The sequence below is a fragment of the Trichosurus vulpecula genome, chromosome 7 (assembly GCF_011100635.1).
Source record: "Trichosurus vulpecula isolate mTriVul1 chromosome 7, mTriVul1.pri, whole genome shotgun sequence".
NCBI classification, from domain to species: domain Eukaryota; kingdom Metazoa; phylum Chordata; class Mammalia; order Diprotodontia; family Phalangeridae; genus Trichosurus; species Trichosurus vulpecula.
The window spans coordinates 65,792,882-65,800,697 of NC_050579.1; the positions used below are offsets into that span (position 1 = coordinate 65,792,882).

The window sequence follows — 7,816 nt, forward strand, 5'->3', positions numbered from 1 at the left end:
TTCTTGGTTTCTCCCATTCATTATAATTCTTCTATACAACATGACTAATGTGAAAATATGTTTAATAGGAATGTATATATGGAGTCTATTTCAGATTGCAGGCTGTCTTGGGGAGGGAGGGCATAGGGAGGGGGAGAAAATTTAAAACTTATGGAAGTGAATGTTGAAAACAAAAAATAAATCAATGAACTATTAAAAATTTTTTTGAAAAAAGGGGGTGGTAGCTCACATAAGCTTGGGAACCTCTGGGCAATAGGAAAGCTGAACCCTAGTCATAGTTCTAGGCCTGAGAGGAGTGATGATGGATGGTCTTGGGCCAGAGCATAAGCCAGGTGAACAGAGACTTCACCCCTGCTTGGAGCATACATCCTTAGAAGAACTGAAGACTTTCAGACACCCAGAACTGCTCTGAAAATAGCAGCACAAAAACCTGAAGTTTGGTACAGTGCCCCTTTTAAACCAGGACAAAATCCAACATAAAAATAAAATCCAAATTCAAGAAATTGGGGAGGGAAGGAGTGAACAAACAATAACAACAAAGACTTCTGGTTATCAAGATGGCAGAGTAAGCAGGAAATCACCTTAACTCTCCCATATTCACCTCCAAAAAACAATAAAATAGCATAGCCAGGTGAACAGACAGTTGACAGAGCTGGGACTAGCAAGTGTTTCAGTATAGCCTCAGTTAAACAGATGCCAACTCAGGGACCCCACTATGGAACTCACCATATGCCAGACACCAGCCCTGCTACTCTGAGTCAGCACCACATAAGCATCTACAGACTCCAGCAGCACCAGATGCTACTGACTACCCCTCCCCTGCAGCACAGCACCAGACAATAGAGCCCCCCATGGGCCTCAAGGCAATGTCAGGGAGTATACAGGCAGAGCTGATAGCCCCTGGCATAAGAACCTTGGAACAGTACCCCTTCCACCCCAGGAGCAGAGCTCAAATTTAAAAGTAAGAAAAAGACCAGAAAAAAAATGAACAAAACAACAACAAAAATATTTGACCAAGAAAGCTATTATGGTGACAGGGAAAATCAAGACAAACTCAGAAGAGGACAGCAATGTCAAAACACAATGCCCCAAAGAAAAATGGGATTTGATCTCAAACCCCAAAAGAACTCATGGAAAAGTTCAAAAGGGAGCTTAAAAATAATTATGAGAGGTAGAACAAAAATTGGGAAAAGAAATGAGCGATCTAAGAGAATTATGAAAAAAAATCAAAAGCTAGGAAAAAAGTAAACAGCACTATAAAAAGTAGAATTGGCCAAATGAAAAGCTGAGGAAAACAATTCCTGAAAAGTGAGATTGGACAAGTGGAAGCTAATGACTATGAGACATTAAGAATCAAATGAAATCAAAAGAATTAAAAAAGAAGAGAAAATGTAAAATACCTCATTGGAAAAACAAGTGACCTGGAAAACAGATCCAGGAGAGATAATGTCAGAATCATTGTGTGAGAAACGTGGTTTGGGGGATCACTGGACTTCCCCAAATTGTGAGAACATGCAGCTTTGGGGATCATTGGACTTCCTAGGCAGGGCCAAAGTTCTGAGGAAGAACCCTGTGATAATCCCTAGGGAAGGCTGTACAGACCACAGAACTCCCAGAGGAAAAGTGGTAGCCACCCCTTTATCTGTGGGGATCACAGGGCCTCCTAGGGGTCAGACCCTAAGGAGGACCCAAGTGATGGCCCCTTAGGACAGCGGTAAGATCACAAGGCTCCCAAGACAGGGCCGGAAGTCCCAAGTGATATCCCCTTAAGAAGGCTGCGCAGACCACAGGGTTCCCCAAGGGAGTCTGGAGTGGTAGCCCTCTTAACACCGCAGTGGGGATCACAGGACACCCCAAGACAAGATCCAGGAGTAAACTCAGCAAGCTTCCACTGCCTATTGCTTCCCTTCACTTGACCTTAAGAAGATCCATGTGATTTGCCCATTCTCACCCAAAGAACTCAAGACCAGAGTGGGCAGAGGAAGGCATTTTATTACACTCCTCAAGAGCGTAGGTGTAGTACTCACAGAAACACTCACACCAATACAGCTGCAGGAGCAGGGGTAACCATTCCCTCCACTCCTGCTAGAGTCATGGTTAATTTATGATTTTTGTTTTTTACATAGTTTTCCTAGGTTATACAGTTTATATAAATAGGATAATAAGGATACAGAAGCAAAAGTGAAGTTAATTAGATTTTCCTTGTCTTAGTTTAGGATTAAACTATATTCTTTTACTTCCCCTATTTTCCCTCTTTAACATATGCAAATTATGCAAATCTTGACCAAGACCTAGATAAGCTTGAACTGGTTCAAGTGGGTTTGGCTTCTCTAATTCCCTAGACTGCCTTCTCTAAAAGTATGCACATGCATACAAGCCTCTGACCTCTCACCTGACCGACCTTGAGGCCTGGTCTCTGCCAAAGCTGGGGTGGGGGAGGGCGGGGAAGCACACCTTTAGTTCTGTGGAAACACAACTCCTCCTCCCATTTCTTACAATTGGACTACTTGAAAACCATAATCAGAAGGAGGAACTGGATAGCATCTTTCAAGAAAATATCAAAAACCAGAATCCTACATGTCTGAAATGTAAAGGAGGACAGAGGGGGTCTGACTGAATATTAGGGAGGGAGAACAAAAAAAGAAAGGATTTGGGTGGGCTGGGACAGTGGCAAATCCATGTGCCCCCAGGCCCAAGCTTTCTTAGCCACTCTTTCCCTCCCCCTACTTGGAAAGATTTGGAAATCTTCTCAGTGTTAGGTCTGGAGCTGAAAAGGGTCTATCTGTGGGAGGGTCAATTAATTATTAAACTCTAGAAGTTTCTGTTTGGAAGGGAAGGGGCCACATCTACTTCAAATTCCTTATGCCTTTTGTCTGGGCTGAGCACTTTAGCTAATTTAATTCAAACATTTTTTTTGTAAAACCTCAAACAATAGGAGTAAAGAGCTGAAAAGCCTAAGGTGTTTTTTTTTTTAATCTGGAGTCTCAGAGAAGAGATAGGACAGTATTTTTTTTTTTTTTTAGGAAGTGGAGGTAGGACTATTCAGAGCTAGGAATATACATCCCCTTGTCTTTTGGGAGGAATGTATAAATTTGTGGGTATTTCCTTTTAAAAGGCCAGAAGTGTTGGACTTAAAAATATATAATATATGTAATTAAAATGTTTCTACTGTACTATTTCTGTAACTTAAGAAATTAGAAACTTCCAAGTTTTGTCTTTATTTAAAGGGAAGTTTCAGTTGAAATTGTTTTGCTATCACTTATAACATTTGTGAGATTGTTAACTAAGACTTTGTAAGATCTCCTCTTGTAATTTTTTCGTCAATTATGTACAGAAGGGTTTTGTGACAATTTATCACTTTGTGATATATAGGAAGGTAATTGTAATACTTTCAGAATTTATTAAAAAAAGCAATTTCTCTTATAATCTAGATGTTAGGTTAAAAACTGTGCAAAAAAAAATTACAGTGAAGAATGAATGAATTAGGATAAACTTCCAAGCTTTGTCTATGTGTGAGATAAATGAAATGTGAAGACTTCACAGGGGAGAATGTGTATAATATTCCTATCTATTCATGTCTATATACAGGAGTGTTTAAAAATCAAGATATAGGGAAGGGGAAGATTCTGAGGCCATGAGAGTCTGATGGCTCAGCCTCTGGGAAAGTTTACCCCGAAACTTTTTGTTCTTTCTTCTGGTTCTGGTTTAAAGATTTGCTCAGTAAGAACAGGGTCATAATGACCTGTTTTTCTCTACTGTAAAGAATGGAGAGGGTCTCCCCCTCCCCTTATCCTATTCTCCTTCTTTAGATATATAGATGTCACCTCAGTTGTAATCATTAACTAAGGGAATGGGAATTGGAGTTTCTGTGCCTCAATTTCCTGGTTCTTTGTCTACCTTTCGTGCTCAGATTGTAAGCCTACCTCCCAGCCAATGGTGAGAAGGGTCAGAGGTGGGCAGGAATTTTCTTGTGTTAGGTATAATTATGGGTGCCTTGCCTTTTGTAAATCACCTCCCTTGCTGGATTCATTCTAGCGGAGGATGCCCAATTCTCGAGAATTGAATGAAATTTATTTCTGTTCCCACCCTGAGATGGTTTGTTATTAACTTTTAATTGGTGAGGGTCTTTCTTCCCACACAGAGTATATTTAAATTCTTATAAACCTTGTGGAAAAGGTTTCTGTGTTGTAGAATTCCTATTGAACAAATGAGAATCCTTGAAAAAATATAGGGGTGTGATTTTCAAGCCTGTATCATCTGGGGATGTATTTATGTATGTTAATCTGGAGGTTTATGGACTAATTTGTGATGGTACTTTGGGAATTTGTTCATGAATCCCAATGTTTAAAGGTTTACTTTTGCTTTAAGGAAGAAAGAGACACATATCATTTTAGAGTTGTCCAAATGATATTTTTCATGAAAGTTTTAGTGACAATCCCTTTTAATATCAGGATAAATTTTAAACTTTTCAAAGAAGGGAAAATACTTTTGAAAAATGTTTTGTAAAATCTTTTGTATAATTTTTAGAAGGCCTGCTGAATTTCCATTTGTGAGCTAATTTGTTGCAGTTCAAACCTACTGTGAATTTTCCGAGTCTCTGGGTGAGAACCTGATATTTGGGGAACTAATGTTCGTATAGCAGCTTCTATAGAGGCCAGGGTGTGTGTGTGGGGGGTGGTGGTTAAAGATGGATAACAAAATAGGGGAGACCTGGAGTTTTACAGTCCAGGATAAGGGGGAAATTCAAGATAAGGGGAAGAGACACTCTGGGCCACCTTCAGGTTAGGAAAGTGGGCCATTCTTAACCGTTAGGGCATTGTTTCCTCATGTGTTTTAAGTACCCTACAAAAGGCCCATTCAATGCCTCCTTCTAGATTTTTGCATAAGGAGTTTTGAAACAGCAGACTTCGCATTCCCTACTCCTCCCTCCCCCTTAGTCTAGACAAAAGAAGGAGCTTTACATTTCCCCACCTGGCAAAAGGGAAGGAAGGAGAAAGGGCTACAGAGGGCCTATATGGCTGGAAAAGCCTGGAAACAGCACAAAGCTAGAAAGTGACAGGAGGCTAGAAAGCAGCATGCCTCAGACATGGATAAATTTTGTTAAAGTTGTAGTTTCTATGTAAAGTGTATCCAACAAAATTGAAGTGTATCAAATTGTTAAACTTTTGTATACGTAGTTACTAAGGGAGGAACTTGATTAGCTGAGAATTTGCAAATGATCTCTAGTGACTGGCTTTTAAGACAAAATTTAAAATTTAAGATGTGCCTCTTTCTGCCACGTGTGAATCCAACATGGCCCCGCCAAAAGATAAGAAGGCTAAGAGATCAACTTGGAAGTTTAACCTTGACCTTACTCATCCAGTTGAAGATGGAATCTTTGATTCTGGAAATTTCGAGCAATTCTTGAAGGAGAAAGTTAAAGTCAATGGGAAAACTGGGAACCTAGGGAATGTTGTTCATATTGAACACTTCAAGAATAAGATCACCATTGTGTCTGAGAAGCAGTTCTCTAAATGATACTTAAAATATCTTACCAAAAAGTATCTTAAGAAGAACAATCTTCGTGATTGGCTTCATGTGGTTGCATCTGACAAGGAGACTTACGAACTTCATTATTTCCAGATTAGTCAAGATGAGGAAGGTTCTGAAACTGAAGATTAAATGGGAAGCTGAGCCCCTTCTTAGGGGCTTTGAATTTTAAAAGTATCCAAAAGAATAAAACATTATACACTTTAATTTATTGGCAAATAAAACTTACAACATTAAAAAAAAATTAAGATGTCAGACCTGGTAAAGTTTCCATTAAAGAGATTTGCAATCTGATGTAAAAGAACCCACCCTCTGGGGGAGATCCCATTAGTTACTCATTAGAGAACAGGTGGATGTGATGCAGTGTGTGGAAGGCTGAGATGTTTTCTTTTCTTTTTGGTGGCAGTCTCTAATCAAAACAAGCAGTTAGTGATAAAGGAAAAGTTTCTGTCCTTGTCTGTTACTTTTGTGAAGTGAAATTGTGGTACCTAAAGACCTAAAAGGTTTTATGGGAGAAATGAAGAGTTTGATTAATACAAATATGTGAAATCTAACAGCTTAAGTGAACTGGATGAATGTTTACAAAAAATATAAATTGCTCAGATTAACAAAAGAGGAAATAAAATACTGAATTAACTCTACCTTTTGAAAAGAAATTGAGTGAGCTATCAATGAGCTCCTCAAGAAAAAATCTTTAGGACCATGTAGATTCACAAGTGAATTCTATCCAACATTTAAAGAATAATTAATTTTATTATCATATAAACTGTTTTGAGAAATAGGTAAAGGAGTCCTACCATATTCCTTTCATGATGCAAATATGAAGCTGATACCTAAAACAGGAACAGCAAAAACTGAAGGAAAAAAAACACCCTATCAACCCATTTCCTTAATGAATATTGATGCAAAAATTTTAAATAAAATACTATCAAGGAGATTACAGCAATATATAACAAAGATCATATACTATGACCAGGTGAGATTTATTCAAGAAATGTATGGCCAGTTCAATATTAGGCAAACTATAAGCTTAATTGATCACATAAATGAAAAAAGCAAAATTAAAAAATATGAATATCTCACTAGATGCAGAAAAAAAATTGATCAAATAAAAATTCTATTTCGTATTGAAATGTTGGGGTGGGGGGGAGCCAAGAAGGCAGAGTTAAAGCAGGCACTTGCTTGAGATCTCCCCCAAATCCCTCCAAATATCTGTAAAAAATGACTCTAAACAAATTCTAGAGCTACAGAACTCATAAAATGATGCAGTTAAAAGAGTCTTCAGCCCTAGAGAGCTTGACAGGTCAATGGGAAGGGTCTATCACACAGTGTTGGGAGGGGAGCGCAGCCCAGTGTGAGCCACGCCAACACAGACCAGTCTGAGCAGACTGGGTAGAACAGGCCTCAGGACACTGAATCACTGGCAGCTATGGCAGTTTTTAGACATCTAAACCTGCAAACATGAAAGATATTGTAAAAGATCAGTGGGAAAACTCTGTCACACCTGGGTGAAAGAAGAGCATGGTCCATCTCCAGCCCTAGGGGGCAGCTGTGGTGGCAGTGGCAGTGGCTATGGTGGCAGTGGCAACAGCTTCTTCCAGAGCTCCAGGCCCACAAATGGTGGGGGATCAAGTATTTGATCAGAGCGAGACTGCAGGGATCTTTTTCCTAGCACTGAGGCAGGATTCTCTTGCTTAGGCTCACAGTGGTGGTTGGTGGTTCTAGGGTGAGGAGGAGTACCACCAGGCAGAGCTTGTGGTGGCTATGGAGAAGGAATCCTTCTCACAGTAACAGGGCAGAGAAGAGTGCTTAAAGTCACTCACAGACCAGAACACAGGCCAGCTCTCCTTGGATCATACCACCTCAGAAAAACTGAAAATTTAGGTGCCTATAAATACCTCTGAAAACAGCTGAACAAAACCCCCGAAGCTTGGGACAGAGAACTCCTCACTCTGGAAGCAGAGTTATACCTTGACAAAGGACCCAAAAATAAAGTAATTTGCTGGGAAAATGAGCAGACAGTGTAAAAAAACTCAGACTATAGAATCTTACTTTGGTGACAAAGATCAAAATATACAACCAGTAAAAGACTGTAATGGCAAGCAGGGTGGGACGTTTTGTTGTCTTTTATTTTGGAGTGTTTCTCAGCACTAAGGCAACCAAGTGCCTTTGAGTCTTCCCTTTGTTTCAATTAAGATTCTTTGATTGAATTGGGAGTTTTTGATGACCTGCTTAAGTCACAGGAAGGCCTAGGTAACATGGGTTTGAGACACATGGTTGTGTTGCC

At 39.6% G+C, this 7,816-nt stretch overlaps 1 pseudogene; it reads left to right on the forward strand.

Annotated features, from left to right (window-relative positions):
• The first annotated feature begins 5,271 nt into the window (after nucleotides 1–5,271).
• Nucleotides 5,272–5,661, forward strand: LOC118858611 (annotated as a pseudogene).
• Nucleotides 5,662–7,816: the final 2,155 nt, after the last annotated feature.